General features: G+C 35.9%; 1 pseudogene; it reads right to left on the reverse strand.

Annotated features, from left to right (window-relative positions):
• Positions 1-445: 445 nt before the first annotated feature.
• On the reverse strand, positions 446-2057 carry LOC107527561 (non-POU domain-containing octamer-binding protein-like; annotated as a pseudogene).
• Between the last annotated feature and the right edge of the window lie 21984 nt (positions 2058-24041).

Consider the following 24041-nt stretch of genomic DNA (forward strand, 5'->3'; position numbering starts at 1 on the left):
CCTGGGAGTGAATGAAGTAATGGGGCTAAGGTCACTGGAGGATGTGTGTGGTTTTTGTGGTACATGTGGCAGTGTCTCTGGGGTTGGGGAATTTAAGAATGAAAACACAAATAGAACAGGATAAACAGAATGGAATGATCAAGATTAATGGGGGCTCTCACTGCATCCAGTTTGCCACTGTTCCCCCACCCCCAGGCCTTCAATAATCAGGAGACTTCAGGAATGCACCACACAGACATGATTAATCAATATACCACACAGAAATTATTTGTTAAATATCGCCCCTCCCTTGCCCTCTGTTTCCAGCATACTCCCTAGAGTAGTACAGACAGGGAAGACCTAACTATTAGGGGGAAACCCTAACACTTTTCCAGGTTAGAATTCTGGCTTGTCCAAAAAGGGTCCTTTCCTTAAGGGTTTTGGGAAACTAGACACAGAAATTTTATTAGTATCGGCGATGTTTTTTTGGAGCAAATTCAGCTCCAGGAGCTGCACAGTTGAATGCAGGAGGGGTTCCACCAATTGCCCCTGTTCCTTCCATTATAGCAGCTTGGCCAAAGCGTTCGGTAGTTGGTGGGGTCAATCCCAAGGTTCCATCTGGCATCACAGTGGCAGGTCGTGGAAGAGCTGGGGTACCAGCAGGCACAGGAGCAGGGGCATGGCACTTCTGTTGTTTATGCCCATAGCACCTCCCATAGCCATCTGGCCCATCCGTATCTCCTGCCCTCTCGCATAGGGGAAGGTCCCCTTGAATCCTTCTTGCTGTTGCAGCACCATTTCTTCCTGCTGTCGCCGCATCTCTTCCTCAGGGCGCCTGCGCTCTTCCTCCTGTCAGAGCTCCAGTTGCTTTCATTTTTGCACTTCTTGGTTGTGCAGCTCTTCCATCCTCTGAAGTTCTTCTTGACGCCTCATCAAATCCTGCCTCATTAGCATGACCTGGTGCTCATGGCGAGCAGCCTCCATCTCCATCTCCAGTTTCTCAGGAGCTTCCTTGATGTTGCGGTCCACTTGGTCCTGCTGCTGTGTCTCCATGTCAGTGAGTGCCTTCCAGAGCATGGCATAGTCACACTCAAAGGAGCCAGGCTGTGCAAATCTAGGTGGCTGTTCCCGCTCCTTGTGAAATTGCTGGTTATTTATTTACTTATTATTTATTTATTTAAATTTTTTTTAATTTTAAATATATCTTTATTGATTTCAGAGAGAGGAAAGGAGAGGGGGAGACAGAAACATCAATGATGAGAGTCATTGATTGAGCCCGCAACCCGGGCATGTGCCCTGACTGGGAATGGAACCCCGATTGCCTGGATCCTAGGTCGATGCTCAACCACTGAGCCACGCCCGGCCGGGCGCTGGTTCTTTATAACCAGCTTCTCTGGAAGTCCTTCTTCATCATCTAACTGGTCCATGGGTTCCACAGTCACAGGCTGAGGAAATGTGATTAGCAGGAAGGAGCCTTCACTGCATCTGTCCAGAGCTTTCCTAGCAGCTGGCTTCCCTGAGAATTCAACAATGCCTTTTCCTGAGGGCCTTCCTCGATCATCCACAATGACTATGGCCCTCTCCACCTGGCCGATGACAGAAAAAGCTTCCTCCAGCAGTTTGTTGGACACATACTGAGGAAGGTTTCCGACCGTAAGGGATGCACTATGGCAGGCAAAGCACACCCGCAGCTGCTTTCCATGGAGTGGCATGTTGTCCAGCTCCACTTTAGCAATCTCTGCTAGGGTCCGTGTTTCCAAGTGGATAAAGCCAAAGCCCTTATCCTTATGAATGAAGACTTTGCCTGCCTTCCCATATTTCTCAAATAGTTTCCTCATTTCTTCCTGGGTGATGGCAGGAGGAAGATTGCCCACAAAGAGCCGGCTACTTTGGGTGAAGGTCTTCTCTTCTGGTTTCCTAAAATTCTTCAGGTCAATAGCTAAGCCTTCATTTTGGCTGCTAGCTTGTTGCCCATTTGCAGGTATTGGTGGCAGCTGTTGCTGCTGGTGGTGATGCTGATGATGCTTTCTTGGAGCATGATTTTGCTTCTCCAAGCTAAAGGTTTTATTGCTCTGCATTTTTTGTATCCCTCTACCAACTGTTCTCTCCTCAAAGTAATGGCGACGCTATATGGCCTCTATCATCCCAAGAAAAAAAAAGCTCCAGTAAGTTTTTTCTTTCTTTCTTGATCTTATTGGTAACACATTCATTGTTTAATAACATTTTACTTAGCCTTCGTGTGTTTGAATGTGTTTGAATGTTTTTGAGTGTTTTTACTGTAGTTGATTTCTAATTTTATGCCCTTGTGATCACAGATGCTTGATATGATTTCATTCTTCTTGACCTTGTAGAGACTTGTTTTGTGTCCTAACATGTGATCTATCTTTGAGAATGACCCATGTGAATTGAGAGGAATGTATATTCGGCAGCTTTGGGATGAAATGTTTTGTAAATATCAATACATCTGATCTAATGTGCCATTTAGTAACCGTTTCTGTGTTGACTTTTTGTCTGGAAGATCTATGCAGTGAAGTCTGTGGGGTGTTAAAGTCCAAAACTATGACTGTATTGCTATTGATCTCTACCTACAAGTCTTTAAGGTTATTATTGATAGGTCCTTATTTATTGCCATTTTAATTCTTTCTGCCTCTGTTTCTCTCTCTATTTCTTCTTATTGTTACAGCAAGCCCTTTACAATTTATTGCAATGCTTCTATTTCTACTTCTAATTACAACAGTCCCTTTAACATTTCCTGCAATGCTGGTTTGGTGGTGATAAACTCCTTTAGCTTTTTTTGGTCTGGGAAGCTCTTTATTTCACCATCTATTTTGAATGATAGCCTTGCTGGATAGAGTAGTTTTGGTTTCAGGTTCTTGTTTTGCAATACCTTGAATATGTCATGCGATTCCCTTTTGGCCTGTAGTCTCTAACTAGAAGTCAGCTAACAGCTTTATGGGAGTTCCTTTGTAGGTAACAGATTGCTTTTCTCTTGTTGCCTTTAATATTCTCTCTTTGTCTTGAATTTTTGGCATTTTAATTATGATGTGTCTGGGCACGGTCCTCTTTGGATTCTTCTTGCTTGGAATTCTCTGTGCCTCCTGAACTTGTGTGATGTTTCCTTTCATCAGGTTAGGGAAGTTTTCTGCCATTATTTCTTCAGACAGGTTCTCTAATCCTTACTTATTTTTGACCTTCTCTGACACTCCTATGATGCGAATATTGTTACATTTCATGTTGTCCCACAGCTCCTTTAGACTGCCCTCCTGTTCTTTAATTGTTCTTTTCTCTTTGGGTCTCTGATTGAGTGATTTTTTTTTTTACTTTGTCTTCTAATTCCTTGATCTGATCCTCAGCTTCTTCTAATCTGCTGTTTATTCCTTCCAATGTATTCTTTATTTCTGCGATGTCATTCTTAACTTCTTTCATAGTTTCCTTATTTTTTTTATGCTGTTGAGCATCTATACAATCAATATTCTGAACTCTATATTTGATAGATTGCTTATCTCTATTTCATTTAGCTCTTTTTCTGGAGACCCCTCTTATTCTTTCATTTGGGGCTTGTTTTTTTTCTCCCCATTTTAGCTGCCTATTCGTGTTTGTTTCTATGTATTAGGTAGGCCTGCTAGTACTCTTAGTTTTTTTGAACACTCTGGTACAGGCTAATGTGAGATGCAGTTTGTGACTGGCCTTGAGTACCCTGTTTGGTGCTATCAACAATCCTAGGCTTGTGGTCCTCTCTGTTAGGGCTGAGTGCATTTATACAGGACCAAGATGCACACCAAAGTTTGTTTTTCCAAGGACCAGGTCCAGAAGCAGATCAGACAAAGTCTCAAAGCACTCTGAGGTCTGCTTCTGCCTGAAGGTTGAATAATATGATTCTCTTAATGAGCCTCAGGCTGTAGAAACTCCACAGGGTGGGACAGCTGGTTGTTATCAGTGACTTAAGGAGCCTCAGGCTGTAGAAACTCCTCTGGATAGGTCATGGGGTTTTCTAACAAGTGGAACAATTGCTTCTGCCTGACGCAAAAACCGCTTTGAAGGTAAATACCTGCCTCTGCATTATGGAGGAATTACTCAGCACATTAGTCCAGAGGGATGCCTTCTGGGCTCTAGCTCTAGAACCCTCAGCCCTAGATTCTCCTCAAACAGCTCCGATCTACTCTGCCTTCCCTCTGCTGGAGCCCAAGGTGAGTGATTGCAACAAACTTTGTTTGTTGGCTCTTTAAGAGGAGGCCTGCATTTCTAGCAGTCTCTCCGTGGCTGACAGAAACCCTGTTTCTTTTCACAGCCAGTTGTTATGGGGGCACCTTTCTCAGTTCTGGTGCTCTTGGCTAGAAAGCCCAGCCTGGGGTTTAGGCCCCAGAGTCCTAAGTGGGAACCACCCACCTCCAGCTGAGATATCCCCCTGGACCTTCAGCTGCTGCCTGTGGGAGCCCAGCCAGCACTCTTGTGCTTCTGTACTTCTTACTAGCCTCTATGTGGTCTCCACTTTTCCTCCTTTGTTATGAGGGTGCTCTCCAGCTTGTCTTCAGTTGCAGTTGATTATTCAGAATGGTTTTTCTATATTTTATTTGTAATTCCAGTTTGGTTCCAGGAGAGTGTCAGTGTAGCTTCCACTCAGTCCACCAGCAGCCATCTTTAATCTAGCATGATGTTTTTAAAGTTGTCAAATTCTTTCTAAAATTTATATAGCGCCCAGCCGGGCATGGCTCAATGGTTGAGCATCGGCCTAGGATCCAGGTGATCAGGGTTTGATTCCAGGTCAGGGCACATGCCCCGGTTGGGGCTGCAGCAGATCAATGACTCTCTCATCATTGATGTTTCTATCTCTCTCTCTCCCTCTCCCTTCCTCTCTCTGAAATCAATAAAGATATATTAAAAAAAAAAGTTTAAAAAATTATAAAAAATAAAATAAAATAAAATTTATATAGAAAATTTAAGGAAGTAGCCAAAACAGTTTTGATAACAGAAGTAAAAAATTGGAGTGCACATACTTGTGAATTTTTATAAAGCCAAAATAATTTTGTCACTCTGCTACTAATGAAAAACTAAACAATGGGTATCACTTCACACCTGTCAGAATGGCTACCATCAACAATCAATGAACAACAATTGTTGGTGAGGATGTGGAGGAAAGGGAACCTTAGTACACTGCTTGTAGGAATGCAGACTGGTGTAGCCACTATGGAATACAGTATAGAATTTCCTCAAAAAATTAAAATTTGAACCCCCATTTTACCCAGTGATCTCACTTCTAGGAATATATCCAAAAAAACCTCAAACATCAATCAGAAAGAACTTAATCACCCTTATGCCCATAGCAGAGAATTTTACAATAGCTAAGATCTGGAAACAGCCCAAGTGCCCATCAGTAGATGAATGGATAAAAAAGCTATGGCACATTTTCACCATAGACTATTGTGCAGCTATAAAAAGAGAAGGATCTTTTAACCTTTGGGGCAGCATGAATGGAACTGGAGTGAATTATGCTAAGCGAAACAAGCCAGTCAGAGAAAGACAAGTACCACATGATCTCACTCATAATTGAAATCTAATGAACAAAATAAAATGATGAACAAAATAGATTCAAAGACATAGAAGCATGGAACAGACTGAGGGATCTCAGAGGGAAGTCAACAGTAGAGGAGTGGGTGGGGAGAGATTAATCAAAGAAATTATATGCTTATATGCATAACTTATGGACACAGACATTGGTATGGTGAAGACCTGGGGGTGAGGTTGATCCTGGGTGCATGGGAGCAATGGGAGGAAAAAAGGGGGCATCTGTAATACTTTGAACAGTAAAGATAAATTAAAAAAAAAAGAATGCTGTGCTCTTTGTCTCTCAACAGCCATGTCATGTGCATGCAAGGAAGCCAAGAATGCAGGTTTTCTTGATGATTTGGGTTTTAATTTTGTTTTTATTTTGCCTGATAAAATACAGTTATCCAATGGTTCCTCAATTATGTTATTTTAATAAAATAAAATTTCAAAAAAAGACTAAGAAATGAAACAGAATGGAGAATCCAGAAGTTATCTTATAAAATATAATGAAAAATTGATTTTCAATAAAGTTGGAAGTACAAATCAATAGAGAAAGTATAATCTTTCAACAAGTGGTGCTATAACTATTGGATTTCCATATGCAAGAAAATAAATCTAGACCTTGACATTACACTTTCTACTAAAATTAACTCAAAATACAATATTAAATGCATGATCCATGAAAGAAGCCATTGATAAGCTGTACTTTATTAAAATTAAAAAAACTTCTTTGTGAAAAACACTATCAAGAGAAATAGAAGACAAGCCACAGACTGAGATAAAATATTCACAAAATATTTATTTGATGGACTGTTATATACAAAACACACAAAGTACTCTTAAAACTCAACAACAGGAAAATAAATAACCTAACTTTAAAATGAGCCATTTGTAACAAGTATACCACTCTGGTGTGGGATGTTAATAATGTGAGAGGCTATGTATATGAAGGTTACAGGTGTATGTGGGGAATCTCTACCTTTTGCTCAATATTTCTGTGTACCTAAAAGTGCTCCAAAACTAAGTCTATAAAGAAAAAAAAGAACCTCAAAATTGATCATAGCTCAAAATATATATCCCTAAACAGTAAAACTTCTAAAAGAAAATATATAAGAAAATAATATTTTATTTTCTGAGGTAATATTTATTATTAATTAATTTATATATAAATGGTATACAATACTATATTAGTTTCAGGTGTACAGTATAGTGACTTGACATTTTTCTGCCTTACAATGTAATCGCCCCACTAATTTTAGTAATCATCTGTCACCATGTAAACCTATCACAATATTATTGACTATTCCTCTTCAAATTTTTCACCCCCACCCCACTTCCTTCCGCTTTGGCAACCATAATTTCTTTATTTCTGTAAGTCTGTTTCTGTTTTGTTTGTTTTTGTATATTTCACCTGTAAGTGAAACCATACAGTGGTTGTCTTTGTCTGACATTTTACTTAGCAAAATATCCTTTAGGTTCATCCATGTTGTCTCAAATGGTAAGGCTGAATTTTTTTATTGTTGCATAGTATTCCATTATATATTATACACACACATACAAGATGTCACAAAAAATGTATACACACTTATTATACAATATTAATTCCAGTAGATTAAATCTGAAAAGAAAGAAACATCAATTGAGCTATCAGCTTTTAAAGTGTGTATACATTTTTTGGGACACCCTGTATACATATATATAGATATAGATATATAGATATATACGTGTATATATATAATCATTTCTTTATCATTCATTTATTGATTAAAACCTAAGTTGCTTTCATATCTTTGCTATTGTAAATAATACTACAATGCAATGAAGATAAGGATTCACATATCATTTTTTTCTCTTTTTATTTTTTTTGGCACATATCTTTTGAATTAGTGTTTTTGTTTTCTTTGAATAAAATACCCAGCTGGGTTGTATGGTAGATTTATTTTTAGTTTTTTAAGGAATCTCCATACTGTTTCCCATAGTGGCTGCACCAATTTGCAGTCCAACAGTGCACAAGGGTTCCCTTTCCTCTACATCCTTGTCAACATATGTCAACTTTATATTTATTTATTTATTTATTTATTTATTCATTCATTCATTCATTCATTCATTCATTCATTCATTTATTTAAAATGTTTTTATTGATTTCAGAGAGAGGAAAGGAGAGAGAGATAGAAACATCAATGATGAAAGAGAACCATCATCAACCAGCTGTCTCCTACATGCCCCCCACTGGGGATCCAAGCCATAACCAGGGCATGTGCCCTGACCAAGAATCTAACCAGGACCTCCAGGTGCATGTGTCAACGCTCAACCACTGAGCCACACTGACCAGTTAATATGTCAGTTTTTTGATAGTAGCCATTCTGACTGGTGTGAGGTGGTATCTTATTATGGTTTTTATTTGCAATTCCTGATGATTAGTGATGTCAAGCACTTTTTCATATATCTGTTGGCCATCTGTGTGTCTTCATTGGAATAATGTCTACTTATGTCCCTGCTTATTTTTTTTAACAGATTGTTTATTTGTTTTGTTATTGAGTTGTATGAATTCCTTATATATTTTGCATATCAATCCCCTATCACATATAACATTTGAAAATATATTATCCCATTCAGTAGGTTATCTTTTTATTTTATTGATGATTTTCTTTGCTCTGTAGAAGCTTTTTAGTTTGATGAAGAATGATTTGTTTATTTATGCTTTTGTATCTCTTGCTTGAGGACTAAAATTAATGAGGTGATCATTTTATAAGATAAAAAAATATCAAATCGCTACACTGTACACATAAAACTAATATAACTAATATAATATTGCATACCATCCATATGTAAATGAATAAATCCTCAAAAAGATACTACTCAAACTGATGTCAAATAGTTTACTTACTACCTATATTTTCTTCTAGGAGATGTATGGTTTCAAGTCTTGCATTTAATTATTTAATTCATTTTGAGTTTATTTTTGTATATGGTCTAAAACAGTGGTCTGGATTCATTTCTTTGGATGTATATGTCCAGTTATTCCAGCATAACTTGTTGAAGAGACTGTCATTCTTCCAGTGTGTATTGTTGCCTCCTTTGTCATAGATTGACCACATTAATGAATTTTGAATTTGGTCAAGTGCTTTTTCTTCATTTATTGAGATAATCATGATTTTTATCCTTGGTTTTGTTGATGTGATGAATCACATTGATTGTTTTGCAAATGTTGAACCATACTTGCCTTCCAGGTATAATTCCCACTTGATCATGGTATATAATTATTTTAATGTACTGTTGAATTTGGTGTGCTAGTATTTTGTTGAGGATTTTTTCATTTATGTTCATCAGGGATATTGTTCTACAATTCTCTTTTTTTGTACTGTATTTGTCTGGTTTTGGTATTACAGTGATGCTGGCCTTGTAGAATGAGTTTGGAAACATTCTTTTCTCTTCAATTTTTGGAAGAATTTGAGAAAGACAGGTACTAATTCTTATTTGAATATTTGGTAGAGTTCATGCTGTGAAACCATTTAGTCTTGGGATTTTGTTTTTGGGAGTTTTTGTATTACTGCTCATAAGAGAAAATATTTAGAAACTGTAGTTAAACACACATTTCTTCATAATAATACAAAAAGCAATCTACACTCAAAACTTTATAAATTCCACTTTATGAAAGCTTAACACATCTGCTCTTGAAAAGATACTTTAAAGAAAATGAAAAGAGAAGACACACAGAGAGAAAATATTTGGAAACAAATATCTGATAAACAGCTTGTATTCAGAATATATAAGGGAGTCTCAACTTTTGAAACTTAGAAAATAATTTCATTAAAACATATTAAGATATACTTAAGTAAAGAAGATGTGTGGATGGCAAAAAAGCACATGGAAAAATGCTCAACATAATTTTTCCTTAGGAAAATGTAACCTAAAACCTCAGTAGGACACCAGGTCACACTTACTGAAATGGCTGAAATTTAAAAAAAAATAATAATCTTACATTTACAATTACTGGTGATGATACAAGACAACTGAAACTCATTCAGGGTAAAAAAGATACATGATGCAGCTAATTTGAAAAACAGTTTTGCAAAGAACTTATATGCATATATGCATAACCCATAGGCACAGACAATAGGGTGGGAAAGCCTGGGGGTGGGGCAGATGCAGGGTGGAGGGGGTCAATGGGGGGAAAGGGGGACACCTATAATACTTTCAACAATAAAGATAAATTAAAAATAAAAGAAAAACAGTTTTGCAGTATTTTATAAGTTAAAGATACTCTTACTATATGATTCAATAGCCCCACTTCTAGATAATTACATTATAAAAATGAAAATTGACATGTACACAAAAAAGTTGTATGTAAATATTTTAGTTTTTTTATTTATAATTATCAATAACAAAAAACAACCCAGTGTCCCTTATTCAGGTAGATGAATGAATCAACTGTGTTACATCCACACAATGGAATACCACTAAAAACTAAACTATTGATACACTCAACAAGATGAATAAATATCAAATGCATTAAGGTGAGCAGAAGAAGCTAATCAAATGGCTGCATATTTACTGTAGAACTCTATATGATATTCTGGAAAGATCAAAACTCTAAGAACTGACAACAGATCTTCGTTTGCCAGAGTTTTGCAGTGGGACAGGTAATGACTACAAAAGGGGTGTGGGGACTTAGGAGAGACAATAAAAATACTGTATATCTTGATGCTGGTAATGGTTACATGATTTTATGCATTTGTATACAATCAGAACTGTCTACTCAAAAGGATAAAGTTTTCTCTATGCTAATCGACATTTTAAACAAAACAGCTTTCAGTAAAGTATTTTTTTTAGTTGAGTCCTAGAAAATGCATTAAAAATTTTTTTATATTCTGAGACTAGAATAATTAAGTCCAAAACACCTAAAGAGTTAGCTAAATAATAACATGAAAGAATAGCCATAATAACATGAAAGAATTTTGGTAGGGAGGAGAGATTTGAGAAGTACATTCATTTCTGGTCACACAAAATTTATGTGTGTGTTTATATGCGTGTGTGTGTGTGTGTGTGTGTGCTGTGATTCCACAGTAGATTTAATTTTGTTTCCCACTATTTCACATAGCATTCTATTTTGAGAATTTTCCCGTTATTTAAAAATCTGGCATAAAAGTCTGCTTATGCATGAACTGCTAAGGCAAAAGGAGAATATAAAATACTTTTCAATGAGTTTTTAGTACTTAGCATAGGATTTAACACATGTATGTTTCCTGTTGAATCAATAATGAATGAGTTATATGTACTATTAAAAGAAGTTTCAATCTGGCTGCTAAGGTCCTGAGATGCAGTGGATAGATCTTATTCCTGATGGCGTATGAATAAACACCAGCTTTGTACATAACATGATATTCCAAGGTTCAAGCAACTACCTTTTAAACAGGAAGCAAAAATTAACAAATAAATTTATTAATATTTACTTCTAAGTTTTTTCTTTTATTATTGGCTCAGAGCACCTGATTGCTTAGAAAGTGATTTCTTTTATGACATTGTCCTGCTATTCCTGCTTTTCAGTAACAGGTAGCAGACTTGGACTTTAAATGAATATGGACTTCTATTTATACATCTCCTAGCACACATCTCTACCTTAGGAGAAAATATTACATAAAATAAGGCTTTATAAATGACAGGTTGTAGCTACAGTGAATAAGTATATATTATTCACATTCAACTTATTATGATACTATCCTGCATTTTTTAAAAAATTGTAATTTGCAAAAATATTTGGAAACACGTAATACCAAACAGCACCCAAATGCAGGTATAAGCTTTAATAGGGATCCAGATAGCGTCTTCAGGTGAATACATCCATTGCTGAATTTTTAAAAATAGTTTTCCAAGTGAGAGCTATACAATCTAAATTAAAACCAGCTGATTCTACCCCAAAACTGCCATAACAATATGAGATTTAAGTTGTCTCAGTAGTGGATTTGTGTTTGCACTGACCCAGCCATGCTTGTACCATATGCAAATCTCTCTGCAAAATGGCCCAGCAGGCTTGAGATTACTTAAGAATTGCAGTAATTCTCACAAGAGTTCACTAATGACATGCCCTTAATCAACTGAAATACCAATCATAGATCTAAGAAAAGGTAACATATTAACTTTCAGCCTAAAAAATGCTCTGCTCCTAGTATATTTTTAAAATAATGTTTAGTTTTTAAATGTGTATTGTAACAGTGAAAAGCATATAAACAGATTGAAATACTCATGTTTGATTTTTATTTTTTGTGAAAAGGAACATTCTCATGGTATATTTGTTTGTCTCTTGCTAAACACAGAGAACTTACTTGTCTCCTGCTCAAACTTGTATTTAGAAAAGCAAATTATTCCAGTGACTTTGAGAGCATAGGTTATCAGCCAATAAGTCACAAGTGCTTGACTCTGAACAGTTTTGTCCATCAGTGTTTTGGAGTGAGTATTGTACAAATGTATGATTATCTATAAAGAAAAAAAAGAAGTGGGTTTCTGCTTGCTATTTATTTGAGAGACAAAAGGAAACCAGCTCAACTTCCAGCCTCAAAAGTTCTGTGTGTGTCTTTTTTAAATCCTCACCTGAAGATATTTTTTCCATTCATTTTTAGAGAGAGTAGAAAGGAGGGAGAAGAAGGGGGAGAGAGAGAAACCTTGACGTGAGAGAGACACATCGATTGGTTGCCTCCCACACCCTGACTGGGGCTAAGGATTGAACCTACAACTGAGGTATGTGCCCTTGACCAGAATCAAACTCGAGAATCTTTGGTCCACAGGCCTATGCTCTAACCACTGAGCAAAACCAACCAGGGCCCAAAAATTCTCTTTTTGATGTTCACTTTGGACCCTGCCTATTTGGCTTATTCAGGGTACCCCCAACAGTGTATGTTATCATTTGGATTTTATTTGCAGCTTAGGAAGAAGGTTGACCTGCTTACTTTTCAATACCAAAGTAAAATGTCATTTGTTGTTTTACACAAAAAAAGTAGGTCAGAGACATTGATATTTTTCTAACTAAAATTCATTTTTTTCAATATAGCCCCAAGCTTCTGGAAATCAATCTTTTAATAAAGAGTGAAATGTCTGTTGTTGATTTTTATAGAATAAAAGGTCAAGACTACAGTTATTCAGAGAAAAAAATTAAATTAAAAAAAGAAAGACAGCTCCTTTGGGAAATAGAAGAGGGTTAATGAAATAGCCTGTTTATCTCCACATAATAATCACAGAAATCCTTGTCCCAGACATTCCTGCTTACAAATCAGTTTTAATTATTATTCTAGGTTAGAATAGTTTCTCACAGTTGAAAGTTATTTTGATTTTATATTGACTACTCTGAATCCATTAACAGCAATGATAAAATTAATCATAAAAACTGACCTGCCATTTGAACACAAGCAGACCTCATTTTACTGCACTTCACTTTATTGTGCTTCACAAATGTTGTGTGTTTCACAACTTGAAGGTCTGGGACAACTCTACATCAGGCATGACTATTTTCCAACAGCTATTGCTCATTTTGTGTGTCTGTCACATTTAGGTTAATTCTCACAATATTTCACACTTTTTCATTACTATTATATTTGTTACTGTGATCTGACTCATAATCTTTGATGTTACTATTGTAATTGCTTGGAGGCACCACAAACTGCACCCATATAAGATGCCAAAATTAATTGATAAATGTTTTGTGTGGCCTGACTGCTTCACCGACCAGCTTTCCATCGTCTCGCTCCCTCTCTTCAGATGTCCCTATTCCCTGGACACAAAAATACTATAATCAGGCCAGTAAATAACTCTACAATAACCTCTAAGTGTTCAAATAAAAGTAAGAGTTCCAGGTCTCTCACTTTGAATAAAACAACTAGAAATTAGCCTGGCCTGCATGGCTCAGCAGTTGAGCATCAACCTAGGATCCAGGAGATCGCGGTTCGATTCCGGTCAGGGCACATGCCCGGGTTGTGGGTTCCAATCCCCAATAGGGGGCATTCAGGAGGCAGCCGATCAATGACTCTCTCATCATTGATGTTTCTGTCTCTCCCTCTCCCCTCTTCTCTCTGAAATCAATAAAGGCATATTTCAAAAACAAACACAAAGCTAAAAATTAAGCTAAGTACAGAAGGCATGCAAAACGCCAAGATAAGCCAAAAGCTAGGTTTTTAGAGTCAAGAGACTCGCCAAGTTTTGAATGCAAAGGAAGGTTCTTGAAGGAAATTAAAAGTGCTATCCAGTGAACCAATGAATGATAAAAAAATTAATAAATAAAATGAAACAGCTTTATTGCTGATAGGTACAAAGTTCTATTGATCCAGATAGAAAGTTAAATCAGCCACAGCATTCCTTTAAGCTAAAGCCTAAACCAGAGCAAAGCCCTAATTTTCTTCAATTCTGTGAAGGCTGAGAAAAGTGAGGAAGCTGCAAAAGAAAAGTCTGAAGCTAGCTGAGGTTGGTTCATAAGGTTTAAGGAAATAAGCCATCTCCATACACATAAAAGAGCAAGATGAAGCAGCAAGCTATTTAAAAGATTTAGCTAAGTTAATTAGTGAAGGTGGCTACACTAAACGACAGCATTTTAATGTAGATGAAACAGCCTTGTATTGGAAGATGTAATTTATGACTTTCATTGCTAAAAAGGAAAAATCAATGCCTGGCTTCAAAGGACAGAAAGGCTCTCTTGTTTGGGTCTAATGCAACTGTGACTTTAAGGTGAAGCAATGCTCACTTGCCATTCTCAAAAACCTTAGGGCCCTTAAGAATTATGCAAAATCTACTCACCTGTGCTCTCTCAATGGAACAACAAAGCCTGGGTGACAGCACTTCTCTTTCCAACATGGTTACTGAATATTTTAAGCCCACTGTTGAGACCTACTGCTCAGAAAAAGAGATTCCTTTCAAAAGATTACTGGTTATTAACAATATACCTAGCCACTCAACAGCTCTAATGGAGATGTACAGCAAAATTAATGCTGTTTTCATGCCTGCTAACACTCCATCCATTCTGCAGCCCATGGATCAAGGAGTAATTTTGACTTTCAAGTCTTATTATTTAAGAAATACATTTTGTAAAGTTATGACTGCCATAGGTAGTGATTCCTCTGACGGATCTGAGCAAAGTAAACTGAAAACCCTCTGGCAAGGATTCATCATTCTAGATACCATTAAGAACATTTGTGATTAATGGGAAGAGGTCAAAATGTCAACATTAATAGGATTTTGGAAGAAGTTGATTCCAGCCCTCATGCATGACTTTGAGGGGTGAAGACTTCAGTGGAGGAAGTAACTGCAGGTGTGGTGGAAATAGCAAGAGAACTGGAATTAAAAGAGGGACCCGAAGATGTGACTGAGTTGCTGCTCATTATGAAACTATAACGGATGAGGAGTTGCTTCTTATGGATGCACAAAGAAAGTGTTTTCTTGAGATAGAATCATCTTCTGGTGAAAATGCTATGAAGATTATTGAAATGACAACAAAATATTTAGACTATTACACAAGCTCAGTTGATAAAGTAGAGGCAAATTTTGAGAGGAATGATTCCAGCTTTTAAAAAAATTCTGCTGTGTGTAAAATGTTATCAAACAGCATTACATGCTACAAAGAAATTGTTCTTGAGTCAACCAAGCCCTGGTTGGGTGGTTCAGTTGGTTGGAGCGTTGTCCTGTACACCTAAATGTTGTGAGTTCAATCCCAGGTTGGGGGGTGTGCAAGACGTAACCGATGGATGTTTCTCTCTCACATCAATGTTTCTCTCATCCTCTCTCTCTAAAATCAATTTTAAAAAACATATCCTCAGATGAGAATTTTTTAAAAAAAGAGTCAATCAATGTGGCAAACTTCATCATTAACTTCTTTTAGAAATCACCACAGCCACCTCAGACTTCAGCAACCACCATGCTCATCAATCAGCAGCCATCAACACTGAGGGAAGACACTCCATCAGCAAAACGTTTATGACCTGCTGAAGGTTCAGATGGTGGTTAGCAATTTTTAGCAATAAAGTACTTTTAATTAAAGTATGTACATTTTTAGACATAACGTTATTGCCTGCATACTAGACTATAGTATAATATAAACATAAATTTTATATGCACTTGAAAATTCTAAAAATATGTGTGACTGACTCTATTGTGATATTCACTTTATGGCAGTAGCCTGGAACTGAACCCTCAATATCTCTGAGGTTTGTGTGTTTGGAAAAGCAGACTTACATGTGAAATGCACATTATTCTGGCAGGTGGCATATTTAGCTTTTATTAACAATGGTAGCTGGCTACAGTTCTAATTTTAAAATATATATGCTTGGTATACGAGTTGGTTTATCTGTGTTTTTTAAAGAATGGAATATTATTTCAATCAATAAATTGTAAAATTATTGCATTAGTAAAGTAACAAAAAATGGTTAGCTCTCATGGTAAATGTCAAAATATCCACATTCTTTTATTCTAACCTGTATTCATACCTCTTGCAATGCTATTTTTCAGTTCCTCCTACCAAGTAATAGAATCTATTTTTTTCTTCTTTTGAATCTGAGTCTGTATTGTAACCTGCTTTGTCCCACAGAAAGCAGTATGACCATATACCAGTTCTGAGCCTAAACTGTAAGTTTTTCATGAATCCTTTTGTTCCTTGGAAACTTGTTAAATTGCCATGGGAACAGGCCTGGGGTTAAGTTGCCGGAGGATGAGAGACCCTATCTATAGAAGAGACACACTCTCCCAGTTCAGGTTTTCTAGACCACTCAGCCCCCAGGCAACCTAGAAGTTGATCACCATGCAAGGGTGAGTCAGGGGGGGACCACCCAACTGAGGACAGCCCAAATGCTGACCTGCGCAAGAATAAATTAAAATCGTTGTTTAAGCCCAGCCGGGGGTGGCTCAGCAGCTGTGCATTGACTTAGGATCCAGGAAATCCGAAGTGGGGAGCGTGCAGGAGGCAGCTGATCAGTGACTCATCAGTGATGTTTCTCTCCCTTTCCTTTCTTCTCTCTGAAATCAATAAAGATATCTTTTTTCAAAAAAAATTAAGTATTCTTATGTTCAGTTGTCAAGCTTAAGTGTCTCAACAGTATTTCAGGATAATGACCTCTGTTGCAAAAAAAAATACCAAATGCCATTTTTTAGGCCAATGACTCCCTTTCAGGGGAATCCTGGGTTTCTGCTACTGCTGTTGACACTTGCTTGCACTAAGAAAGATTCAGTCAAAAAGCAGACTGATAGAAATTGATCTTAATCCAAGACATTTGGTAGTGAAAATGTATCATTTCTATACCTTTCGGGAGCTTTAGCTAGGGCTTAAACAAACAACTTTAAAAAGTAAATATTGGCTGTGAATAAATATTACCAAAATATCTGCAGAGGAGCAAACACATCTGTTAAACTTAGCACTTAGCATTAAATAGATACAAACAGGAGCTGTTTGACAGAATTCAACTGCCTTTGTGACTAGGTTCAAATAGATTTTTTAGCACAGCTAAAAGATTGTTTCAACACATTGCTTAAAAATGCATCATGGAGAAGAGAATGATTATGGCAACTTAATCTCATAGAGAGAAGGGGATACTTTATACTTTAATATCAGATAATGACTATGATAAAATATTAAGTTGAAGAATTAGTGCTCCCACATTATTATATTTATTTCCACCTAATTATTACATTTTTCTTATATAAATTAAGCCTAGAAAAATAAAAATAAATAATGGATGTAAAAAACTCCTCTAAGGAAAAAAATGAATTGGTCTATAATTGGATTAAGTATAAAAAAAAAGGTGTTTCTATCTTAGTGGTTACATAAAAGTATAGCCTGAGGATTAATGGTGTTCAAAGAAAACCCAAAATTATATGAAGATTTTAGGTGTCCTGACAACCTTTGCAAAAGCTACACTCTGGTTCTGATATTGTTATAACACTTTTCAGAAGATCCACTGATTTTAAAACTGTTAAAGCTAATGACAGAACTGTAATGACATAATTTGATTTAAAAGAGTAACGCATTCCAAGACTGTAAAGGCAATGTAATTACATTAGAGATTAAAAAAATACAACACTCATTATGCTGTATTGTAACCTGTCCTGGCTTTAATTACATAAGAGAAGGTGGTTGAATAAAACAATATTCCACGGTGCAAAATTCGCTGCATTGGGTATTCCAAAGAGATCTGCTCCCTTCATACAGATGGTGAACTTTTGTCACTAACATCTAAATATATTGTCATACTCATGCTTTCGAAAGTGTGAATAAATGAAAACCAGTCTCGACCAAACAGTTCTGCAACTTCATCCAGGAACCACCTGCATTGGAATCACCTGAAGTGTCCCTTAAAAATGAAGATTCCATTTATAGTAAAAAAATATATAAAGTCAAATAAAAGGTAATAGTTAAGAGACTGGGAAAGGTTGCTTGCAATGTTTGTAACTAACAAAAGATTAATATCTATATCATACAAGGAACTCCTGCAAATCAACAATAACAAGACAGGAAATTTAATAGAAAACAAAATAACAAAAAAAAAAAACAACCAAAAACAGGCAAATGATACAAAAAAGCCAAACACCATTTGATCACTGGATGTCTAGTAAAGTGCCTAGTACAAAATAATCACTCAGTAAATATTGAGTGATTGAAGAGGAAAGGCAAAGAACAAATTACCAACAATTATATGAAAATATGCTAAACCTCACCAGTAATCAGAGAGGTTATAAATGAAGCAACACTGACATGCCACCTGAACTATTAGAGGGCAAGCTCAAAGGTAATTTAAAATGTTAGTAGAGCTCTGGGGAACTATAAACCCTCATATATAGTCACTAGGAATTTAAAGTACCGTGGATGTTTTGTAATATACTATCACAATATTTAATAAAATTGAGGATGCCTATGATTGAGAAATTCCATGTCTGAAGGATATATTTTAGAAATAAATGAAATACTCTTACCAGATGCATAATGAGTTATGCATCAGCTTGTTCAATAGTGTCGCTTGTGCTAACAGAAAGGTGAAGCCAACCTAGATGTCCACCTACAGCAGAACGAATACATGAAGTGTTCATACAATGAAGTTATGCACTTTAATTAAAACTACACAATGAAACGTAAGTTTTAGAATAATATTCAGTGAAAAAATACATTAAAATAATAGACTACCATATTAAAAACACATAAAAACAGTTTTTCACATTTCCACAGGTCTATCTATCATCTATTTCTCGATCTATCTAGATATAAATATAGAGATATAGAGATGGCATGCAAGATGGATTGAAAGGGCATATATTAAATACATAAGAGTGAACGTCTCTGGCAGAAGGAAGATAATTTGAAGAGAGACAAAGAATTAAACCAATTAAATTATATTTTAACAAATAAAGGGCTTTAATGATAGTGTTCCATGAACTGCGCATGAACAACACAATTCTATATGCTGGAGTTAAGAGGGAGAAAAGCATATTCCTGATTTTTAGCACATGTCTCATATAACATAAGTTCCTGGAGAAGTACGTTGCAATCTGCTTTTCTGATGTGCTCTTCAAGGCCATTCTGATTGAAATTTATGAATAACCCCGATACCTTATGATCTCAAAGTCATGCTAGCTGTTGGTGCCATATCGCCTCCCAGGTTCCAGAGTTGCCCATAATATGTGCAAGAGTACACATGAAGCAAGAGTAAAAAGAAAGGCCTGCATAACGTATACCTAAACATTTCATGTTATTGTGTTAAATATGTTATGTTCTCCTACTATGTCAAGTATAGTTTTTTAACTGAATGAAAATTATGTGTGTTTATCAGTAAAGCCTTTTGTGTTCTGTGTGGTGGGCATGGGGTGGGGGGATGTTGGGGCCTGCCCAACAAGAAAGAACTGAGGCTGCAAAGCAAACCAAAAGTTTATTTAGGATCTTAGGAATTCAAATTATGAAAACACAGATTCAGGAGGAACCTAAATGTGCTCTGAGTGGGGAGTGGGTGCAGGAGGAGAAAGTCAGGGTTTATAGAGGCAAAAATCACAAGATTATATAAACTGTTTTGAGTGGATTATGATTGGCGTAGATAAAAATAATGACTGTTAGTCTGTCTAAGATAGGTTACTGTGCTAGCCACTAGGCTGGGGTTCAGCGAAATAAGCCTCATTCCCAGAACTGAGGCAGGATGTTGCCATTTGTGGTTCGCACAGTTTAAAAGTCCATGTTCCAACCAGGTGTGAGTGTGTGTGAAACCAACTTCCTCAATGGCTTTTTGCCTCCACTTTTAGGACTGTTGACATTACTGACTCCATTTGAAATGTTTCTGTTCACAGGAAAATTGATTCAGCCTTAACTAGAGTTGAGCTCAGTTTGGGGTTTTTTTGTTACAGTGGCTACCTCCATTGTACACAAACTTCAAATTCCTCTAACAGTGGGTCTGCTGCTGCTTTCTGCTTATTTTGAAGCCTGAAATGCTGGCAGGTTTTTGTCAGTGCTCATGATCCACATTCAACTTTCAAAGGTTCCTGGACATCTGTGTCAATTCTCTTGGAGTGTCTCTTCATGTTCCTACTGTCCTCCAGCAGCTGCTGGCGCTGGTTACTCAGGGGTCGGTTCCTGCTGTGAGAAAAGAGCTCTTGGTTCTGTTAACCGAACATTATCCTTACGTTTCTTTGAAAAAGATTGTTCAGTTATATTCCATTTCTAAGCCAAATAGTACTCTACTCTTTTTGAAATACTGAAGTTTTGGTTTAGTAACCAATTTATTTATTTTTATTATTTCTGAGAATTAGCCATAGTAAAATAGAAATACTTGGTCTTAACTTACATAATAAATATGGCATGTTTTATTATGACTATGAGCTGGAAAATATTGAAAAATATTTTATTTTTATACATTTTATACATGTAATGCTAAATTCAAGGGATATTGTAGGTTACACACATATTTATTTTATAGTTATTGACTGCTTATATAATTTAAGTATGATGCATTAAATAATAACATTTCTAAACTCTAATTAACTAAGAATTGTGATCATTGAAAAACACTAATAAACTAGAGACTTTAAATGTCTGAGCCTTGAGTTAGTTTTAAGATACCAAGTCACATCTCTTTGTTTGCATATTTGCAAGTGAGGGAGAAAAATAAGGAGTTGGAAAACAATGTTTGTGCATCGCTTGGTAACAATAATTTTTGCTGGATACATAGAAAGCATATATTTGAATCTCCCCAAAAAAAACAAAACACAAAACTGAAAACAACAAAAACTCACATAAGACAAATTTTTATCATTAACATTAACATGAACTGAATTTTTTTTTTTTTTTGGGCCATCCACTGGCCCCATATGAGATAAATTAAGGTATATGCCTATTTTCTGATTATAGGGAATGGCAGACCAAGTACAGAATGATGTCCTTAAGTTTTTTGGTGTGTTTTTTTGTTTTTGTTTTTGTTTATAGTAAAATGCACATGACTAAAAATTTGACCTCTTCTCTTATCTTTCAAAACCATTTTCAAAAGCACACTTTTAATTATAAGTTAATCTTTTTGTTTCTTACTTAATTATATCACTTCAGTGGAAATCTTATTGGGATTAAATGCTCAAATTATAGACATTTCATAAAATTAGCCTGATTACAAAATTAGTAAATTCAAAATTGGAGATTTAGCCTTAACTAAAATGTCACGATGCACTTAAATTAGCTGCTACAAAACAAAATGAATTATAGCTATTTCAAATTGTTCCATCCCATGAACAAATCAACATTTCCTTATGCTTGTCTTGTGATCTGTTAAGTACCATTTACCACAAGTTCTCTATTTATAAAGTACATGATGAGAAGAGATTCCAAGGCAGAGCTCTTTTCCAAGTGTTTCAAATGATAGGGCTGACAATTATCTATCCATTCAAATGTAGAACAATATTAATTAACAGCTGTTGTTATAATTTCTTCTAATTCATTGCTTTGAAAATGTAAAGCTCTGTGGAGATATAGTACATTATTAAAGCCTATAAAATTTCAAGCTTTTGACTTCTAAAGAGTAATCAGATGTGTGCTTAAAGGAGAAAATATCAAAAATAATTTGGGAAATAAAAATTATGTAGTTGCAAAATTCATTATGTAACACTATTTGAGAATATTTATAATATACATCCTTTTCTCTTTTTATAAATCCTTACTGGAGGGCATACTGAGAGAGAGGAAGGAATAGAGAGAGAAACATCAATGTGAGAGAGACATAGATCAGTTGCCTTCAGTATCTGCCCCAACTGAGGATCGAACCCCCAACCCAGGTATGTGCCCCAACCAGGAATGGAACTGGCAACCTTTCAGGGCACAGGATGACACTAAATCAACTGAGCCACTCCAGCCAGGCTGTAATATGCATTCTTAACATCAGGTGCAGATGTGCAAAGTATTTTTAAATTTAAGGCAACAATTTAATTCAATTGCAGCTCTAGATTTAAGAAATGTTTTCATTCACTTGAAATAGAGGTTAACCTGACTAAAAGTAAGACAAGATTGGATATTAATTTTAAAATGCCGAATATCAATGGTCATGGTTTTCATTCTGCCAAATCAAAAATATCTTACCTTTGTCAACAGGAATGCAGTCTACATGTTATTTTAACAACTTAATTTACATGATGCAAAAAGAGCTAGTTTTTTGGTGAGGAATGAAGTTAAAGTTTCAAATTCTGTAGAAGCATAAAAGCACCTACTTGTATTTGATTGAAATATATCTGGTAATCCATTTCGGGTAATGCTATAATTAATCATACCATATTTATTCGAAATTCAAATAACAACCAGAAAAAAAACACATCAAAATTATACTAATAAGCACTACTAAAAACGTCAATGAAGGAAACACACACACACACACACACACACACAAACACACACATACACACACACAAGATTAGCAAAGATAAAATACAGTAAAAGCTCGATATAATGACCTAATTTGGGCAAAGGGGTGTCCATAAGGCCAAAAGTCCGTTATGTAATAAAGTAGGTTTTCTGAATGCGTATGTTAAAAAATTGACAAATTAGGGTTCCTTTTTACCCACACCCTCGCCAGCACTTGTTTATTTATTGATGGCAGCCATTCTGGCAGGTGTGGGGTGGTACCTCATTGTCATTTTAATTTGCATCTGTCTGATGATTAGTGACTTTCAGCATCTTTTCATATGTCTCTTCACCGTTTGTATGCCTTCTTTGGAGAAGTGTCTATTTAGGTCCCCTGTCCATTTTTTTAACTGGATTGTCTTCCTTTTGTTGAGTTGTGTGAGTACTTTATATATTTTGGAAATTAGCCCTTTATCAGACGTGTCATTAGTAAATATGTTCTCCTATACAGTGGGTTCCCTTTTCATTTTGTTGATGGTTTCTTTTGCTGTTTAAAAGCTTTTTAGTTTGATGTAGTCCCACTTGTTTATTTTTTCCTTTGTTTCTCTTGCCTTAGGCGATGTACCAGTGAAAATTCTGCTGCATGAGATATCTGATATTTTGCACCCTACGTTTTCTTCTAGGATTTCTATTGGTTCACGACTTGCATTTATGTTTTTTTTTCCATTTTGAGTATATTTTGTGTATGGTGTAAGTTGGTGGTCTAGTCTCAGTTTTTGCATGTACCTGTCCAATTTTCCCAGCACCATTTATTGAAGAAACTGTCTTTATTTCATTGTATGCTCTTGCCTCCTTTGTCAAATATTAGCTGAGCACAATAACTTGGGTCAAGAAATGGGGGTGGCAGGTGCGGGGTGGAGGGCGTCAAAGGGAAAAAAGGTAACATGTGTAATAATTTGAACACTAAAGATCAATTTCTAAAAATTAACAAATTAGTTTACCTATTTTTACATATGTAGACATGTTTGTGTTATGTATGAAAAGTTTAGTTTCACAGAAAAGTTTTCTATATGTATTACTGTAATTTAACATTTATACTGAATACGTCTAGTAAATGCATGCATTCACCAGTCACCTTGAGTAAACAAATGCACATGGTTGGGGCGTGGTTTAGCACATCAGAAAGTCACACCACAGGACAACAGAACGAATTCCTGTGTGTGATGTGGTATGATCACGTGCTAATCAGTCCCTGAACATTGTTTAAAAGTGATGACTCTTGGATTTAAATATGTAGACTATAGTTGTAGATATGCAATATTTTTTTATGTGGGCAGATTTACTACAGTGTTTTTTTTTCCAACATATGGCCTATTTTTTAAAATTTGTTAAAACTAACAATGAATTAATAACAAAAAATAACCTGTCAATTTAATTATAAACAAATCTTGGTCAAAAGCATTTTTAAATGAACAGGGTGTTAATTTTCACATACGACATACAGACTGGAAATTTTGACCATTAAAATGAAAGTCCATTAAATTGAGGTTTGCAAAATCAAGGGTTTATGGTATAATTATTTACCAACAAATAGAGCCACAATGGCAAGAAATAGGTATTACAGTAAACTATGTCCATATATATTTATATTTGTCTGAATAGTTTTATTAATTGTGATATGGGATCTCATTAGAGGTGG

The sequence above is a fragment of the Miniopterus natalensis genome, chromosome X (genome assembly GCF_054644295.1).
Source record: "Miniopterus natalensis isolate mMinNat1 chromosome X, mMinNat1.hap1, whole genome shotgun sequence".
Classification (NCBI taxonomy): domain Eukaryota; kingdom Metazoa; phylum Chordata; class Mammalia; order Chiroptera; family Miniopteridae; genus Miniopterus; species Miniopterus natalensis.